Source organism: Manduca sexta, chromosome 12 (genome assembly GCF_014839805.1).
Source record: "Manduca sexta isolate Smith_Timp_Sample1 chromosome 12, JHU_Msex_v1.0, whole genome shotgun sequence".
Taxonomy (NCBI): Eukaryota; Metazoa; Arthropoda; class Insecta; order Lepidoptera; family Sphingidae; genus Manduca; species Manduca sexta.
In genome coordinates, this window is record NC_051126.1 from 12,064,437 (window position 1) to 12,086,131 (window position 21,695).

The 21,695-nt window shown below is 37.0% G+C and overlaps 1 protein-coding gene and 1 long non-coding RNA gene across 2 annotated transcripts in view; one reads left to right on the forward strand and one right to left on the reverse strand.

Annotated features, from left to right (window-relative positions):
• LOC115452290 overlaps positions 1-21,695 on the reverse strand; it is a 110,664-nt gene that overhangs the window by 50,037 nt on the left and 38,932 nt on the right. The window lies entirely within an intron of this gene.
• On the forward strand, positions 11,887-15,449 carry LOC119189115. Its single transcript, XR_005112252.1, has 2 exons — positions 11,887-11,986; positions 15,369-15,449. It is a non-coding gene; the product is annotated as an uncharacterized LOC119189115 (long non-coding RNA).

Here is a 21,695-nt window from a genome sequence, read left to right on the forward strand (position 1 = left end):
TTCACAAACTGGCAACTATGCTTAGAATATGGAATTGTTACTCATAACTATGTATGAGCTACTGAATAGGTAATGTTGAAAATATGAAACGCTGTAAACCGCCCGCATGATGTCGTGAATACGTTTTATTAGGTTTAGAGATCGGCTGGCTCAAAAAGGGGGGGTAGGAGGTTCAGTTCCCGACTAGAAAGTATAGGATGTTTTATATAATCTAAAGGTTTTAGCAAGTTACTCAAAGAAGGATGGAAAAATTTGTAAGCGGTTTTAGAATTTCATACCTATACCTGAGAAGTTCTTTATAGGAATTTCGAGCGTGTGTGAAGTCTACCAATCCGCACTAGGCCAGCGTGGTGGACTTAGGCCTAATCTTTCTCAGTGGTAGAGATGGCCTGTGCCCAACAGTGGAACAGTATAAAATATAGGGCCGATATTATTATTCTTATTTAGAATTTTATACCGCGAAACACATGAACGCGCAAAGCTACAAAAACAAATTTAGTCTATTAATATTTTTAGAAGAGGTTCATTATTTCTAGATATAGCTAACCATTGAATAACAAACTTTACCTTTGTAATATCTTCAGTTTATACTTTTGAGTTACAAATCCAATGCCAGACGTAATATCGATTGAAGTCCGAAGCGGAATTGAAATGTGACCAACCAACTTTAGAATTGATAGAATTTGTAATCTCGATGTAACAGTATTTACTACCAATATTGCGCATTACGAAACTTAGCTATACACATTAAAATTCCAGGAATGAGGTGCTTGAATCTGTCATCAAATTATTAGATATTTTTAGAATTCCGAAAAGTCTGACGGTAATGTTTAAAAAATTGTCTGACTATCCTCGCATTTTACATACATTCAAATTTCATTCTTATTGTATTTGGATAAAGTTGAATATAGAATGAAGATTATTGTAGTACTGCTAGCATATTATCTAATTTTATCGTTGCACAAAGTCTCAATTTCAATCTGTTTTAATTAATTAGCCCGCCAGGTCAGCGCTGACAATGAACGAAAATTTAATCAAATTACGAACTAGCCTTCTACGATCAGCAGATGTTCATATCCAGCTGGTTACATCAAAACATATCACAAGGCTTTCCAAATACCCTATTTCAAACACCATTTAGAAATAGACACAAAAAATATCGCACCAATGCCCCCACGAGGAACGTAATAAAAATGAAATTGCCAACGAACACGATATCCAAAATTGGAATCTTCACTAAACGGCAAAAACAAAATTAGTCCCGGGAGCCAGGAATTTGCCGCCAAATCCAGTAACGCTTTCTGACAAAAGGCTCGGAACGTACTTTCACACTTGTTAAATGTATTGTGATTTTCGGTTTTAACCGTTCAGGGAGGAATTGATGTTATTTTTATCCCGAGAGAACTTACAAGAATTTAATCGACGGTCGACGTTGAAAGTTTGCTGCAAGAAAAATGGTTTTACAAACTTTCTCGCTGTCTCGCTGTTTTGCCAATCTTGCTACCAAAATATATTGTAATACAACCTAGAACATTAAAGAGGGAAGCATTTTCTAACATTGCCTTATATATACTTCTATTAAAACTATATTCCATCTTACACACACACACACTCACACCATCACGCATTTATCCTCGAAGGGGTATGTATAGGTGCAACCAGGGCACCCACTTTTTCGCCAAGTGTGTTCCGTCCTAGGATGTGATAGGGGGTGAGCCTATCGCCATATCGGGCACATATTCCAGACTCCGGGCTGATATTGAGCAGAAAAATCCAAATACCACTTTGCCCGACCCGGGATTCGAACCCAGGACCTCAGAGCGCTGCCGTATCGCGCATGCAGTATAACTACGCCACCGAAGCAGTCTCCATAATATAACTACTTATGTAGGTTGGAGATGTGATCTGTGCATCACACACAAACCAATTTAGGTTTAAGTGATGTTCACAATGTAACTTTTTGTATGTATAAATGTAAACAAAAAATAAAAAAGTATAAAAGTTAAAAATAAAGGAGCCCTGGCTGCTCCTTTGCTAAACCCTACTGGAAAAGCGCAATGTGTGTGTATGTATTGAACTGTGGGAAATAACAAAAAAACGACCCACAAGATGTTATCTTTGATTATATTAAAAACATGACTGTATCTAGGACATTTAACTCTTACATGTAAATTTCAAAGAATCAAGGAATAGAACTAATGTTTTCTGTCGCGGAAGCCCCGCCGTGGCTGTAATGGAGTATGCGGGACGACTCAACTAAATCAACAAACATGGATGCTACACTACGATATAATTAAAATATTCCAGCTATCTTTAGATTTTATTTGTGTATCATCATTAAAAATGTATTTGTATTCTCCTTTCTCCAATTAATATAATTTAATGGGTATATTTTGATCTTGTAAAATTTCAAAGTAGTGTAATGCCGACTCACAAGCTTTCCAATCCAGTTGTTAGACAGAGATGTTATGCCCTTGGGTTTTGAACCTGCAGACATTCCTTTTGGCAGTAAGTTCCAACTAGGCCGTCGCCTTTTACAAGCTATGCTTTGTTGTTAACTGATTTTGTAGTCTAAACTAACCTCAAAATGTGTACACGCAATGTATTATAATATTCACTGAACTTAGAATCAAATATTTACCACATTATTTACACAAAAACCCTCTGGCTCTTATAAATCCTAAATCCCGACCCGAAACAGTCAAAGACGCATAAGTAAACGTAATACATGGTAAATTCACAAAGTAAATGTGAAATAGTGATTATAATTATGAAACTGTTTAGTTTGCAAATTGATTAACATTACAAAGCAGAATATACAAACGAGTTTTGAATAATTTTCGGGAATTTGATCCTTCTAAGAACCTACAGAATCGTTGGTCATGATAGAACGGGACAGATCCTCGCAGCTATCTCTGTGCAACAAGATACCCCGGGGCCCTCCCGGATGCGCCGAAGAAGTCCACCGCGGGTATTGATTGTGTATTGGTATTGGTATGCTGGTGTGGGTCATATACAGGGGTAAGGACTCGGTCCAATGCTCGCTCTGATGATGCAATACTCCTGAGTGTGGATATTGGGCCGTGAGACCGATGAAACCAACATAGCCATTCCAGTCATCCCCCAGGTGACGTTAACGAAAAGGCGTTTATTCCCCCCGAAATAAAAATTGTATATGGATTGAACCATCCTGCGCAGAGGCGGTTGCGGACGACAACTAAGACACTTCTGTCGGAGGAAGCCCGCAGCCATCCCTAATGCGCCGAAGATAGCCACCATGGGGCTTTAGTTGGCATGCCGTCCGTAGGTGATTCCCTAATCACCTACGGACGGCATGCCAACTAAAACCCCCAGACTCAGCCCGGCGATCGCTCGATTGTTCCATATATTGGACGCCGAGTCGTAAGGCACGGTGAAGTCAATGCAGCTCAGCCACTCCCATGAAGGCTGGGCGATAGTATCATGGCACTTTCTATACGAAACCGAAAACCTAGATCGTTTTTTATACTGATGACATAATGATATCAACATATCAATGACGGCTAGAAACTTTTTGTTTTCGCGGGAAAAAACTAGTTGTCACTACTACCACTTGGGGATGAGTGGAATGGTTGTTGGTTTCACCGGTCTTACTGAAAAAAGGTTTACTCTGTGCACCTAATACTACTTATTTACCTCTGGTATCAAACCCGAAACCTCAATAGTTTTATCACGTACTCACATTCCATGAACATTGTGGTAAATAGCCGCATCAACGCAGCTTGAATAGTCAATGAGCTATAAACATTTAACTGCTAAATACAAGCTAGCATAAAGATGAGTCTAAACAGTATTCGACAGTATAACATTTTGCTGATGGTAGGATATATTTTATATCCGCCCGGATAGTGACCACCGTACACAAGGTGTTAAAATCCGCCATAGTGGCCCACGTACCTAAGTATGTCGCGTTCCGGGATCAACCTGTGTATATCCGGTTCCAACGGGCCGGAATAATTGTGTCGACTACCAAGGGGTAATCATCCCCCTTCATAAATCTTCCCAGGGTCTTAAACTATCTTTATACCAAACTTCATAAAAATCCGTTCAGTAGATTTTGAGTACATCAATCACATACAGATAATCAGAAAAAGGAACTCTGTTTTATATAATGTGTAGATATCCAAATTCCACTACACTTAATTGTACTCCGAACTCATAAAATCAGTCTAGCTTGCTTATTCACTCACATTGTCGACGCACTTAGGAAGCATTCACCAACCTTTTACGATTATAGTATTTTTATTTGCTCACACTGAGTACTTGTAATGGCGTCTGTTACAAAGTGCTATTACGTCAGATGAACTTCGATCGAAAATAATTTCTAAAATACAGTCTAAAGGTCATCGAAAACTTCATTTTCACGAAGTAGGCTAAGATGGCGGGCGTCGTGGAAAAATATTTTTCTTTATTAAGCATGTCGTAGGAAGTAAAAAATGTATTATTTTGTTTGTCCTCAGTGAACGTTAGGTTTGAGTTTCACATTATATTTATATCTATACTATTATATAAAGCTGAAGAGTTTGTTTGTTTGTTTGTTTGTTTGTTTGAACGCGCTAATCTCAGGAACTACCGGTCCAAACCGAAAAATTCTTTTTGCGTTGGATAGCCCTTTGTTCGTGGAGTGCTATAGGCTATATATCATCACGCTATGCCCAAAAGGAGCGGAGCAGTAATGGCTAATCTCAGGAAATACCGGTCCAAACTGATTTTTTTTTTTTTGCGTTGGATAGCCCTTTATTCGTGGAGTGCTATAGGCTATATATCATCACGCTATACCCAATAGGAGCGGAGCAGTAATGGCTTATCTCAGGAACTACCGGTCCAAACTTAAAAAATCTTTTTGCGTTGGATAGTCCTTTGTTCGTGGAGTGCTATAGGCTATATATCATCACGCTATGACCAATAGGAGCACAGCAGTAATGAAACATGTTTGCAAAAACGGAGAAAATTATTAGTTTTGAGAGCTTCCGTTGCCTGCGCTGCGTAAACGGTTAAAGTTATGCAACAATCATGTATGACGGGATTGTTCCACTTAAAAAGTTCTAAAAATATATTGTAAAAACAAAAGTCCCCCGATGCATCTGTCTGAACGTGTTAAACTCAAAAACTACCCAACGTATTAAGATGAAATTTGGTATGGAGACAGTTTGAGACCCTGGGAAGAACATAGGCTCCCGGGAAACTACTACTTTTATAACAGAAAACTTTAACCTGAAAAACTTTATAACGCGGGCGGAGCCGCGGGCAAAAGCTAGTGTTATAATAAAAATCTATACATTATTGCGTGAAGAAAAAAATATACGCCTAAGCATATTGCGCGCACGGATTGTGAGATTTGGCATAATTACAATTCATATGGAGAAGGCGCTCAGGAAAATAATATTTATGAAATGTGGAATACTCTTAATTATAATTATATTAATTTGTCAAACATAAATTTAAGTATATTTTTTATTTTATTTATTAAGAAACAAGCCAACAAAAATAAAACATCTGGGCTAATTTCAATTATAATAACACACAACCACAACATTTAACATACATTTAGTCATAATGTTGTACTTCGGAAGAATCACCTCTAGGCAGAAATGACATGTATTAACTATTAGGTTATGGCGTACTACTAAAGCGAATTATCGCGTACGTGCTATTAAGTAAAATCAAACGAGGTCGAAATTTTATTATCGGTTTAAAATCCCCGCGTTTTCCGCATGTTTTGCGCTGACCCTAATGCAACTAGCTTGGTGCCTCAGCAGTTTTTAGTTACTACATGAAATACGGATGCAGAATTTCTAAAGTGCTAAACTACTAAGTTTTATTCGCGGCTTCGCTCGTGTGAAAGGGTTTCTCGCTACAAAAATCTCTTAATACTTTAGGGATTCATAGCACTAAGAGTACGTCAGAACCATCTATTTTAAAAACTCTGATTATAAACTGTCATTATTTCTCATGGGGCCAAATTGCCGGAATGTAAAGTAGCCTATATGTTAATCCAGGACATGATCTATCCATGTGTCAAATTTCATCCAAATTCGTTTATCTATTGATGCGTTTACTTCTAACAAACATTTTAACACTTTCACAAACTTTCGCACTAATAATATTAGTACGATTGAAGTATTATCCATAGAGTAGAGCTTAATAATAAAAATGATATTTTAATAGCCGATTCTAAATTTGAAAACTTCACTTTTTTATCCCATTATTTTTCTAATTACTTTAAACGACCATAATTTGCTTAAAATTTACTAATAACATATATATTTATACTTATAGAGTGATTAGACCCATACTTATAATAATACCCAAAGTGAATGAATACTGCAAGAGTATTGCTCAATAACCCCGTCGTATATTCATGAATGTAAAATCCAAAACGCACACTAAACAAAACCCAGCATCCATACCAAAAGTGTATCGGAAAAATGTATTAAAACCGAACTATAAGTGCATAATAACATTGAACAGAAACCTTTTAGCTCGCCACTTGCCATAAAAGCCTCCCCGGAAGTGTATACATCGGAGTTTTATCTGTTTTTTTAATCCTACAAAGGTCTGCCGACCCTTTCGCTTTATAAAGAATTATGTCGTCAAGTTTGTTCCAGCGGATTACTAATATGCTGCCTATTTATCAAATTTAAGTGGGGACTTATGAACTTTGCTTCCCGCATACATTATTCTAAAATGTTTCACACTCAAAATTGTTTGAGTTCTTTGTTATTTCTTTTATTGGTTAAAAATGAATGAGTTATTTCTGAAAATAAAGGAAGATTTCGATTCGTTTTTTAATTTCATTTACTTAAGTGTTCCATACCCACATAGTAATGTTACGTACGCCGGCATAGTAATTGCAACTAGCGAAATATACATTGCTCTGAACAAAATCTACCTTTACAGGGTGTCCTAGAAAGTAGTGTCAAGCGGAGGTCCTGCGGACACCCTGTATACTAATATTATAAAGCGATAAAATTTATGAGTTTGTAGGTTAATAGGGATTAATTTCTAACATAACTCCTAAGTACTATAAGCTACTTTAAATCTAGGGAAAATATTTATCCCGGAACCTTTCCACGCAAACCGCGGACAAAAGTTAATGTTATATAAAAGCAAATAATGCAAACAGCTCGCGTAACTCTCATGGTGGTATTTGAATGGTCATATTCGCAAAAATAAAACAAGGACTAAAAACTGAATAGCAGCGTCCATTTCATGCCACACGACCAAAATATTCAGTCTCCAATATCAGTTAGGGGATTTAGTTATTTCGACTTTCCATGTGTGAATTTCCATCAAAATATTCAAGTCACGAACAGGGATTTGTCCAATAGAAATTTCGTCCGCACATCTTTATACAATATTTAATAGTTTTCGCCCCGGCTATATATTGTATTTTTTATGACGTCCTCGCAATAACTGTCCAAACCTGATTTTAACGTCAATGTAGTCGAAAAACGTGATGAATTTTTATTACTTTTTGCACATGCGTGGTGACGCCCAAGTTATATTATTTGACTCGGTTTTTATATTAGGTACTTTTGCTTTATATTTGGAATGATTAGACTGGGGTTGAAACACTGACTCAAAAACCAAGTAAGGTATTGACGTAGTGTTTCCTGCTATTAAAAGATGAAAATTTATTTTTTTATACGTGTCTAATAATCCTTGAAGGAATTTAATTAATAGAGGTTATTAAATATTAATAAGTCTTAAAGGAAGTGAAAGGAGCAGATTTTTTTATTTCTGGTTCGGTGTGACTGCACTGCACCTGATGGTAAGCGTGATGCCGTCCATATAAAGTATCGAATGGCAACAGATTCTCATGCTATTCGACACAATGATGCCGGCTGAAATGCTTTCTCACGCTACGGCCAAAGGCCCCATGGTTATAGGAAGGAAGGAACACGCGCCCAGGCAAACTATCCCAAACCTTGATGGTGCGGCAAAGAAAAGAATTAGCTGTTGTGTAGATAAGATCATTTTAAAGGTTTCCTTACGGCGAATTGAATATCTAGCACTATGTTATTGTTACTAATATAAAATATACCTGAGTTGACCGCTTAAATGTTGTGCCCTCATTATATATAGCACAAGACGATAATTTCAACATTATCTTTAGCCTTTGAAAATCCACTATTGAACGGTCACCTCCCCAAAAGTTTCCAGACCAACCTGTTAGAAACGTCATCCAGTAAGTGCCTGCGACCTTTGCCTTTAGCTTTCTTTCACCTTGATATCATGATTTTATATTAACAGTAAATATTCTTGCTAATAAATTAATTTGCTCAACTAACTTGATTTCAATCTTCAATCCACTTCCGAGAATAAACCAATCAAAATAACTCATTTGTAAGCATGTCAAAAAATTCTTTGTTCTGATTAGTCTATTTTTGAGATAGATCAAAAAAAGCTATTAAGATCGTTTATTGAAAATAGCGATACGTCAATATATTAAATGGCGTGTGGTTTGGTAAAACGTTAACAATTTGTATTGCTGTCAATTAATTTGATACGACACTGGTGAACTAGGATATTTCGCGTATTAGAATATTCAATTGTGATATTGGTTGGATTAGATTCCTATGTGCGCAGTTTGTGGTATTTAATAACTCGTTGTTATGCCACGTAAAAGTTTCATATAACAAAAGATTTACTGCGTATTTCTCCGGCATAAAAGCAGCCTATAAGGTTATGGAAGTTATGATCTATCTATGTGCAAAATTTAATCTAAATCCGTTCAGAGGTTTCTGTATTAACTGTTAACAAACATTCTAACATTTTCAGAAATTTTGCATGTAATAATAATTATTGTTAAAATTTTACCTGATTATATTATATAGCTCTAGAAAAATGTTATCAGTTATAATAATATAATATCAGCCCTGTATTATATACTGTCCCACTGTTGGGCACGGGCTTCCTCTATTACTGAGAGGGAATAGGCCTTAGTCCACCACGCTGGCCTAGTGAGGATTGGTAGACTTCACACGCCCCCGAAAATTCCTAATAAAGAATTTCTCAGGTATAATGACCCCTAATATATAGAAGGAATAATTTATAATTTAATAATGGGTAAATCCTTAGTTTAGTTATTGAATTTTTAATAAAACTTTATGTGTAATACGAGTGTAAAGCTGCTAGCTCGCTAGTTATTTTTAATTGAGCGAAATATCCATAGCCAAGCCCCAACTACTAAACACTTGTTAACGAAATACTTTAACTTTACCTCTAACATTACACCTGCAAACTTGCCGTACATACTTTTAAACTCTAACATTGTGTATTTAACAACCAACGCTTAGTATTTTAGCCACGATTTCCAAGTCTTGTGATGTCAAAATTCCGATGTAACCAGTCCATTGCCACTTTCAAAGAGTTAAATTAACCAGTTTACACAACAATGCCGTAATGAAAACGAACCGAAAACCCAAGGTCGTAAGAGCGATATAAAACGAAGGTACAATTGCTGTCTCAGAACGCTATCAGAGACAATAAAACGCGGCTCATTTTAAAGTTATGTGAAAAGTAATCTAATTTTGTGAATTTTATGGGGTTTTGCGATGCAATGGCATTTTGGACTTAAGGGCCAAAAATTAATGTTTAATGTTCGCAAATTCTCGAGCGATACTGGTAATCTTAAAACAGTTATAAACGTAATAAAACTTGATGGAATGGATTTCTTCAATCAGTAAGAATAGGTATTTTTTTATGGTTTGAATGACGAGACGAGCTTGCCGTTCGCTGATGGTAAGCTATATGACCGCCCATAAACAGTAGAAACACTACCTTTAATTATAGAGTATTTTTTGGTATTCCACTGCGCTCGCCATCTCGAGACATGAGATGTTAAGTCTCATTATATCCAGTAGTTCGCTGGCTAAAAGTATACAATTCTTGTTAGTCATTTGCTATTTAAAAAATACTTTTAGGACCGGTGCATATATAGGGTGTAAATGTTATTCAATTTATTGTTGTGTTAATAGATTTTGAACATTATTTCAATGACGACAATGTCGACAATAGTTTGACAGTAAAAAAATCCCGGCAGTTCGCTCCGCCAACTATGCGCCATCTTTAAATAAACTAAAAACGGTCATTACGCTCATACAAATAAATAATTAAACTTGAAATAAATTCTAAAATCATTAAAAATAATCAAACATACAGGATTAAAGTCCAAAGTTTCTCCCACTAAAAGCAGGACAGATAACAAAAATATATACACCTGAAAATAATAGAATCGAATTCGGAACCTTCCGACGTGATTCCGCTCCGCCATCTCATATTTCCAAACATGATTTAACCGCACGTAATGAAAAGGCTGTTTCACGTTCCGACTTTCGCTATATATTAAAAAGTAGCCACGTTGTTTGATTTATATGTTGGATTTATGGTTACGATTCGCTCGCTCAATTCGCGCGGAAAGCGTTTCGCGCTTACTGCTTGCTTTATGACGATTTTCACACTGGGCCCTTATTCTGTATGATAGTGTAAACGCGTTACGCGGCCGTGTCATGTTATCTTCGAGAAATGTGCGTGTAATGGTATTCTGTAAGCCAAATTTCTATAGTCCTAAACATGACGCGTTGTGTTACGTGCTTGTTACGCACTGTCAAAACAACATGCGGGATAAAGAATAAGGCCCCTGATTCCTCTGGCCGTTTACATCCATGCACGTTTACAATATTGTATATACTGACGTTTTAAAAAAAATAACATTAATACAGTCGTCTAGTTAAAAAGAATGTAGTGATTCAAATTAGTTTTTTTCTATTGTGCCTAAATGGTTCGCCGTGTCGCGCTTTTCAAATATGTCGTAGAAATAATTTTGGGTTAGTTTTTGCGGCCGTTTAGGTTTTTGGTGTAAGAATAACGCATAAAATGTATTGTCTGAAATACATTTTATGCGTTATTCTTACACCAAAAACCCACCACCCACCAGAATCGAAGACTTATTGGAATGTATGTCTAATGTCACTGTCATTGACTTAGTAATAAACTAGCTACGGAACAGTACGGTTGTTTTATTGCGTGTGACGTATCAATTGGCGACGAGGACGAACTACCCACGCATTTTGCAAAATGTCGAATTATATCGGGAATTTAAGTGTTTTCGATCATAAAATTCACGATTGGGACGTTTTCAAAGGACAATTGACGCATTTTATTGTGTTAAATAATATCCCTGACGGCCACAAAAGTGCAGTGTTGTTGACCAACTTATCGGAAGAATCTTACCGTCTAATTAGAAACCTCGTTTATCCTAAGAAGCTTGAAGAAAGTACATATAATGAGCTAGTGAAATTACTCGATGGACATTTTACGCCGAAAAAGTCTACGTTCGTTGATAGGGCAAAATTCTATGAGGCGATTAAGTCCGACGGTGAAAGCATCGAAGAATGGGCTGCACGGCTGCGAGGGTTAGCCGTGTATTGCGAATTTGGCACTGAATTGGACACGCTCCTCCGTGACCGGTTCGTGCTAGGCTTCGGGTTAGGCCCAGAACGTGATAGACTTTTGAGTGTGACTCGGGAAGCTGACTTTCGGAGAGGCGTTACAAGTCGCCCAAAAAGCGTCGGCAGCTCGCGCGGCGCGATCTACTGGCATCGCTACCGGCATTACAACCATCAAGGACGAGCCCGTATTCCACGCGGGTAGGACAACGCGCGCCGGCGACGCCTGCGCCGGCGACGGCCGCGCCGGTGGGAGCGCGATCCAACGCGGTCATGGAGCTGGTGACGTCGCATTCCGTTGCACAGTGTGCGGCTTAAAGAATCATAATGCGCGAAATTGTAGATTTAAAAATTATAAGTGTTTAAAATGTGGGCAAAAGGCCATTTAAAAAGCTATGTGATGTTTCAAAGTGTAACTTAAATAACTTTGTTACGGAAAATGTTCAGCCTACTCAAGAAAATGACTGTAAGGAATGTGAACTCTTTAGTATAAGGTATGTTAACTATAGTCCGGTTAAAATTTGCGTCCAAGTAAATAATATAGAACTGTGTATGGAGTTAGATACGGGTTCGGGCACAACAGTTATTTCAGATAAGTTGTATTCGTCTTATTTTTCACAATCAAGGTTGCTTAAAAGTGATATCAAAATGTGTCTATACAACGGCCATAGTATTACACCCCCTAGGATATTTTGTAGCAAAAATAAAATATTCTACACTGTGTAAAGACATTAAAATTTATGTTATACAAAACGGAGGCCCACCGTTATTGGGACGTGATTTTATGGCTAAATTTAAAGTTTACTTTGCAACATCTAATAACAATATTAATCCATGTCTGAATAACAAGTACATTGAAGTAGTGCAGCGACTGTTGGATCAATATCCGGACGTTTGGAAAGACGAGTTAGGCTGCTTTAGCAAGTTTGAGGTCGAATTGCAATTGAAAGATAAGGTAACCCCAAAATTTTTAAGCCAAGACCAGTACCTTTTGCCTTAAAAGATAGAGTTAGTGCGGAGCTTGATAGACTTGTCTCCCTAGGAATTCTTGTGCCCGTTAACCATTCCGATTATGCTACACCTATAGTACCAGTTTTAAAAGAAAACGGTAAATTAAAAATAGCGGGGGGATTTTTTCGTGTACGTTAAATAAGGATTTGAAGGTAGATAGATATCCGTTACCTCGTATAGAAGAGGTATTTTCCAAGTTAGGTGGTGGTGAAAGATATACTAAAATAGATTTGAGTAATGCCTACAATCAATTTAAATTATCAAAAGCATCTCAGAAACTAACCACCATCAATACACACAAAGGGTTATTTTCATATAGTCGTTTAGTTTATGGTCTAGCGAATGCACCGGCTATATTCCAAAAGGCAATGGAAACACTATTGTCAGGGTTGGAGGGTGTCAGTGTATGGCTCGATGACATTTGTATTACGGGTCCTACTACAGAAATACATTTATCAAGGTTGCGGGAGGTCTTGCGTAGATTACAGGACGCAGGATTACGGCTGCAAAAAGATAAATGTGTGTTTTTTGAAAGTAGTGTTACTTATTTAGGATACGTAATAGATAGAAACGGATTGAGAACTTCTCCATCTAAGGTTGAAGCGATATTAAAAGCACCCGCCCCCATCAATGTATTAGGAGTAAAACGATTCCTAGGTATAGTAAACTACTATAGGAATTTTATTCCATTAGCTTCGGCAATATTGCACCCATTGCACGAACTGTTGCGCGAAGGCGCAGCATGGCAGTGGGGCACAAGCCAGCAGGAGGCTTTCGAGTGCGTTAAACGCGAGCTGGCCAGCGAGCGTGTGCTGGCCCATTTTCAACCAGACGCACCGTTGTTACTGACGGTGGACGCAGGCCCAAGCGGGCTCGGCGCTGTGTTAGCACACCCGGACACCGAGGGCCGCGAGCGACCGATAGCTTTCGCATCTCGATCGTTATCGGTAAGTGAAAAAACTATAGCCAAATTCAAAAAGAAGCGACGGCAATTATTTATGGAGTTAAACATTTTCACCAATACTTATATGGTAGACAAGAACCGTTCATATTGAAAACCGATCACAGGCCCTTGCTTTCTATTTTTGGTAAAGGTAAGGGCATTTCTGTCACGGCTGCCTTACGCTTACAAAGGTACGCAATTATATTATCTGCTTACAACTATAAAGTACAATTCGTGGACGGTAAGAATAATCAAATCGCAGACTATTTCTCTCGTTCCCCATATCAGAACCCGTAATGGATGAGAGGGAGGATGAAAGTTCTAGGCATTTTCTCTTCTTAGAGACAAGCGTGGAGCCGGTTCTATTCGAAAACATTAAACAAGCTACCGCGAGGGACAATACGTTGAAAATGGTAATCAAGTATATGAATAACGGTTGGCCAAGGAAAATTACATGTAAGTCGATGTTGCCATTTCTTCAGTGTAAAACAGATCTAGAGGTTATTGACGGCTGTTTGTTCCGCGGCCATAGAATAGTGATTCCGACTGTGTTCAAAGAAAAAAATGTTAAAAAGAGTTGCATTCGTCACATTTTGGGATAATAAAAACTAAAAGCGCTGCCCGTGGTAGGATGTGGTGGCCCGGAATCGACGCCGATATCGAGCGATGGGTAGGCGCGTGCACTGCTTGCTCCGCAGTGCGCGCTGCACCGCCGCGCGCGCCGCCCGCGTCCTGGCCACGCCCGCTGGGCCCATGGCAGCGTATACACATCGATTATATGTCTATAGGACAGACTGTTTACTTGATTGTGGTCGACGCGTTTTCCAAATGGTTGGAGTGTGTGCTAATGGATCGAGGCACTACTACAAATGTACTTATCCAAAAACTTTCAGAAATGTTTTCTAGATACGGGGTACCCCACGTCATTGTCTCTGATAACGATGTTAAAATTAGTTCCGCCGAATTTTATAACTTTTGCAAAATTAACGGTATCGAACACATAACTTCACCTATATATCACCCGTCTAGCAATGGCCAAGCGGAGAACTCGGTCAGAACGTGTAAAAAAATGATAAAATGTGCGTTATTAGAATCCAAGTGCCAGAAAGATATGTACAAAAAATTACAAAACTTTTATTTAATTTTAGAAACACAGTTCATTGTACTACAGGTGTCACCCCAGCTAAGTTGATGATGGGGCGTGATTTAAGATGTAGATTGGATTTAATTCTACCGCAAAATAAAAACTATAACAAAAATGATCAATTGATATTAAAACGTAATAGATGTTTCCAAGTGGGTGACCGGGTGTGGTCTAGGTGGTTTATTGGGAGGAAGAGTGTTTGGCGCGAAGGCACTGTAAGAAAAATTGTAGGTAATCGATTGTTTGAAATTTATTTTAAAGATTATAATATCAGCTGCATTAGACATTTAGATCAGATAAGAAAATTTATTAGTGCCGTTACTAATAGTAACTCTGTGAATCAAAGCGGTAACGGGAAGTGTTAAACCCACTGCCGACGTCAGTAGCATCTCCATCTCCACCGCAGTCGCCATTGTCCGATCCGCTCCACAATAGTACTTCCCCCGGGCAATGGCCGTCGGCGTTTGTGCCGTCCTCGGCATCTGTTTCAGAGTCAGGTGCCGAGGAGGGAAGGGACATGATGTCCTACGCGCCAGATGAAAATATTGTGGCGAGTAGAAATAATAGTGAATTGAATAAAGGGGATATGGACAATGGTGAAAGTTCGGAGACTGGTGGTACTATTTCGGAAGTACCACAGGATGATATTAATCCAACTCACTCCGGTACAACTACCCTCAGGCGCTCTAAGAGGCCTAAGAACCCTGTGAATTACAAGCCATATTTATAAGTTTTATTGTATTATATTGTTTAAGTATGTCTGACTGTTCTGTTGCAGATTTCCAAATTAATGTTGGAGGAATGGAATGTATGTCTAATGTCACTGTCATTGACTTAGTAATAAACTAGCTACGGAACAGTACGGTTGTTTTATTGCGTGTGACGTATCACTTATCCAAAGATTATAGAAAGAATTAACCATCCGCAAAGTCAAAGTTACAATATCTACCTACATTTTACAATTGTACAACTTTTTTTAAATTTTAGCTGTTGCTGGTCCGATCTACGCAGAATGAGCTCACAGTGTCTTGAAGTTTGGTCTAAGTCCAACTGTATAAAATTAACAGTACGTTACTAATCAGTTATTGGTTAATTACACAGATGTATTGAAGGACAGTTGTCTTCATTACCCGCGGTATTGCTTGATTGGCACGCTGCGGCCGCGTATTGCGTTCAATATAGGCGGAATTAAACGTGAAGCGTTATTAGGTAGTGGGTTTGTGTAACAAGGTATAATGCAGGGAATATATAAATAGTTAAATTCAAATAATAAATATAATGTGAATTGTATATTATATAAAAAAAGATGTAAAAGTTAGTATTTTTTTGAGTACACAGTGTGATAAATTTGTATTGCACACCGGTACCTATCCCGGTAGAATGTATTAAAACATTTTGTTGCACCTACATTCAGCAATAAAAAAATTGTATTTGTATTTTTAAAGTGGTGTAGCCACCTGTAACTATAAAATAACAATAATATCAGCCCTGTATTATATACTGTCCCACTGTTGGGCACGGGCCTTCTCTACTACTGAGAGGGATTAAGCCTAAGTCCACCACGCTGGCCTAGTAACTGTATACTTATTTAAGTATGAAGAGTTTGTTTGTTTAAACTTATCTCAGGAACTACTAAATTGCTTTTATTTTTTTTTGATATTATATCGCATAACGACATTTCACTTATTATCAAGTGCAATGAAGTCTCATAGCTATATGACTAAGGGAGTAACACGAATCATCACCAAAAAAATATTTAAATAGAACATAGTTTATTAAAGTCAATAGTCCGTGCCAGTCGGAATTTGAACCTGCGACTACCGCCTTGAAAGCATTTTGTTCTACCTATTAGGCCTTTTAAGATATTAAATATTTTTTATTCTTTCAATCTCGGAAGGGTTCTTGAAGATTTTGCACAAAGACAGAACCCTTAGAAGGCCATTTTGTTTCCCGTTAAAACCCTCTCTAGTTGAAGATATTAAGTTGAAATCAATATTGTGTTACCAAGGCCTCAACATTCAAGACTTTATTATTTTAGGCATTGTGACGTAGAAGTTCCTTAAGGCCTATGAAAAAGTATGCACTGTGTTTGCTCAGAATCTGGTCCAGAAATATAGGCTCTAATCCATTCGTGGCGAAGGGTCCATATAACCAAATTCCTGCCGGCTTCTCTTTTGTAATTTATGTTAAATCTAATAAGTATTAGAACGACTTACAGACCACATTAATAATAATAATAATATCAGCCCTGAATTATATACTTGCCCACTGCTGAGCACGGGCCTCCTCTACTACTGAGAGGGATTAGGCCTTAGTCCACCACGCTGGCCTAGTGCGGGTTGGTAGACTTCACACACCTTCGAAATTCCTATAGAGAACTTCTCAGATGTGCAGGTTTCCTCACGATGTTTTTCTTCACCGTTAAAGCGAACGATAAATTCACAAAGAATACACACATGATTTTAGAAAAATCAGAGGTGTATGCCCTTGGGATTTGAACCTGCGGACATTCGTCTCGGCAGACCGTTCTACACCCAACTAGGCTATCGTCGCGTTTTTTTTTTAACATTTACAACAGACCACATTAGTACAAATCATTAGAAACTATAAGTTGTATCGGGTTCTCCTTCGAAAAATTTCATTCTTCGTCATACATATCTGGCGAGATGTAATGCTATACCATACTTCTCTACCTACTCCTTATAGGCGTGATGATATATAATCACTATCAAACTACATTAATACCAGTCTGGCTAAGCTAATCCAATCCTTTGACTTCCGCTGACCGGTCTAAAGCTGGGCATTAGCGCGGTCGACTCGTTAACGCGGGGGTAGTACATAAAGTAATATTAACGTAGATTTGCTGCGTCGGTCTGATTACCTACAACCCTTATGGGTACGGTTATACGGAGTTTTATAATAGTAATATTAGCCCTGTATTATATACTGTCAGTCGCTGGATCCGGGCCTCTGCTACTACTGACATACCCTCAAAATTATAGAGAACTTCTGAGATATGCACATTTCCTTACGATATTTTCCTTCACCGTTAAATTAAGCGATAATTCACAAATAATACAAACATAACTTTTGAAAAGTCAGAGGTGTGTGGATTAGAACCTGCAGATATTCGTCTCGGCAGTCTGTTCTCTCCTAACTTAGATACCTCCGATTTTTTTACTATTATCCAATCTAATGCAATAAATGTGAAAATAACTCGTTTTGTTACGTTTTCACGTTTAAACCACTGAACTAATTTTAATTAAATTTTATAAAAATTATGCTTGAAATAAAATACAAATCTTTTTTATATTTCATACAAACCGTAATCAGTGTGGGCGAAGCCGCGTGTAAAAGCTAGTTTCGAATAATACTGTGTCTTTAATTTACTACTAGAACTATACGGTGAACTCAAAATAAAAAAATACGTTATTTTTTAATATTTCATTTAAACCATAGTCAGTGTGGGCGAAACCCCGTGTAAAAGCTAGTTTCGAATAATGTTGCGTCTCCAATATAATCTAAGCAATGTCCGGTGAACTTAAATGTACTCATTATATCCAATAAGTTCAAATAGACCAAACACAAATTGATAATTCTTAAAAGTTACGTAAGAATATAACCATTCGTAAGTCATTGATAAAAGTTGATTAGTATTATCTACATTTTTAAGAAATTGTGCGAAAATGGATTCTATTAACAAGCCCTGTGGTCCTTAACATTGGATAACAATCCAGACGGGTTCAAGTACCGCGATCGTGTTGATTACATGATCGGAATCTCCCCAACGCCGCTTATGACCCGGGGTTACTGAGAACACTCAATTGAAACTTGTATATAGCACTATACTACGTATATATTTAGAAGTGTAGTGGCATATATTACCCTTATTATATGCATATTATGGTTCGGTTTGCAATTTTTTATTACTTGCCATCATACAGAGTAATTTTGACATTGCGTTAATAAACGAAACCAAATAATCGTCTTTTCTAAATTACAAATAATTTCGCGTAACACGATGCCTTTCTTTCTCTATGTCATTTAGAGTATATAGAACTTACTACTGTCTAGTATATTTATAGTGCCAGAACAAATTTTTTTTTCTTAATCCCCAAAATATGTAACGCAAGACAAGTTTTTACATATAGTCATATAGATATAGTATTTTCACGTACAAAAGTTTGACAATGTTGAACGAACAAATCAAACTGAAAGAAGTTAAATATTGTCTTAGAAAAGTAAAGCCATTGACGACTTCATGATAGAGCTTTTTATTACAAAGCTTGTTCGAGTCGTAACGAAAAGTCTTCAAATAGTGCTATTTTTCGTTTATCGTTCTCCGGTCGTAACGATTAGTCTTCAAAACTACATAAAGCACTAAAAAACAAGTTTTTACTTCCCTTTATAACCATCTGCTACTGCCTTGTATAATATAATAACCTATAATGTTTAATGAATACCAATAAAATAATTTATTTTAGTAATCATTTTGCGAGTGAGTTTTAGGAATGCTTATAACTTAACTAGCTTTGCCTGTGGCTCCGGCCGCGGGAAATAGTTTTTTCGGGTTAAAAGTAGCCTATTACACTCAGGAGTAATGCAGCTTTCCATTAGTGAAAATATTTCAAAATTGGTCAAGTATTTCTTGAGATTAGCGCGGTCAAATAAAAAGAAACTCTTCAGTTTTATATATTAGTATAGATTTCAAAAGGCACACGTTGTTTGTGGAATTAAAGATACTATGCCTGCGCAGTTATTCAGTAGGTAAACGTTGTAGTACTATCCCACACTGCACTATTGTTACTCAGCGATATCGAATGATAAATCAATACTATCTAATTATACATGCTACAATGTCTTGTAGACTCTCACTCAATAGTAATTATACACATTCTTAAGTTAGATGTAGACATAGCAAGACATATAAACATTTAAACATATTTGTATCAAAGTAACTCAATAGTAGAGTCAGTCAACCAACACCCAAAAAGGGTCGACGCAAATATCTACTAATACAACTATGTTCAAAAATAGGATTTCACGTAATTTTTGCAAACAAACAGTCCGATGACAACCCGAAGCCCCCTCGGGGTAAAAGGAATCTACATTAACTAAATACGTAACCAATTTAACGCGTCAATAATCAGGAAGTGGCTCAAAAATTACCGTTTACCTTTACAGTACATAAACCTTATTAACTTAATTAAACGTACAGCCAAACTAAATATTCCAATTACCTTTGTATAGCTTTCGGTTTTAATTAATACTCCCTAAACAGATAGTCTACCTCTTCGTTTTCTCGCAGTTTAATTAAATTATAAAGGCTTTATTATGGTTTAATGTCTATATGTGATGCATAGTTGCGAATGGAACGGACTAATGCTACGATGGTCTACAGATCTTTTTTTATTTCCCTTAATGACGAGACGAATTTGTTCGCCTGATGGTAAGCGATACGACCGCCCGTGAACAGTAAAGACACCAACCAACACCATAAATTACACAGTATTGTTTGGTATTCCAATGCGCTCGCCACCCTGAGACATGAGATGTTAAGTCTCATTATGTCTAGTAGTTACACTGGCCACAATGCCCTTCAAACCGGAACACAACGGTGAACTCAAACATTTCGAAATGATGTATGTAGTTTATCGAATTATTATAATTGTTCATTAACAGTGAAGGAAAATATCATAAGGAAACCTACAAACCTGAGAATTACATAAAAGAATTCTGAAGGTATGTAAGTTCCACTAACTCGTATAAGGCCAGCGTAGTGGACTAAGGCCTAAACCCTTTCTACTCTCAGAAGTAGAGGAGGCCCGTGCTTAGCTGCAGATAGTACATAATCTAGAGCTGGTAGTGTTATAATATCTATATTTACCTAAACTGTACTAGTTTTTAGTTAGTTAGTAAAACACTATCTAGGTAGGGACTGATGTATATTTTTATTCCAAGTGCAATATGCAAGCGCTCCAGTGGTGAAGGGTACTGAAGCCACTGTTATTACATTATGAGACTCTATATTTGACGAGTCAAATATCAAAATATAGAGCCATTTACCGTACAGAGCTTTATGTTGCGAAATACTGGTAGTTAATCTATATATATAAAAATGAATCCCTATTTCCCTTAGTCACGCCATCACACGTGAACGGCTGGACCGATTTCACAATTTTTTTTGTAATGTTTTTTGTCACGAGAAGGTTTTTATGAAAGAAAAATTTCAAAAAATTGCGCGTATAATTAAAAAATTTAAGAAAACTTAACGATAATATATATTTTACATAACTGTCAGTGGTTTGCAATAACTGTCAGCGATTGACAGAATGCGCGCTGCAAATTCATAGTTAAGACGGGACAACGTCTGTCGGGTCAGCTAGTATTAAATAAAAGTCTTGATGTCCATGAGGTAAGTGAGTGTTATTGAGTTGTGTAAATCATAGTTTTAAAAACGATACTCGAGTGAGACCTCACTCCACTTACTATCAAGTGGCAGAATCACTTTGTCACGTCCGCAAAAAAAAATCTATTATCTCTAACAAAGAGACAAAGACAATCTTATCTATAGTCATTCCTTCTAAAGCTAAATAAAATAAATATAAAGAAACAACTTTATTTGATACTTAATTTTTTACCAGCCCGAAATAAAATAACACCCAAAAGTTCCATAATCAAATATGTATTTTGAAAGAAGATAGTCACAAAAGTAGAAAATATCAGTTGAAGCACAAAGGGGTCAATAATACTTAAGAGTTACCCACGATTACATTATAATTACACAAATAAAATATTATTTAATCTACCATATATTTTAAATGTAATTTAGATTAAGATTAAAGTACGAGTATTTATAATATAATATTATTTTTCGCCCTTTTAGTTTACCCCATTTCCTATTCTATTTTTAAGAGAAGTGGTATTAACAACACCTTCAATAGTTATCCGATTTTCTTAAAAAAAAGTCTGCCACTTACCGAAACCTTTCATCAAACAAAGCTGGCAACATCTCATTAAAACCTTTATAAAATAAGGTCGAAAATTAAACCATTAACTTAAGTAAAAAATAAGGTAATATACATTTTAGGGAAATGTTAGCATT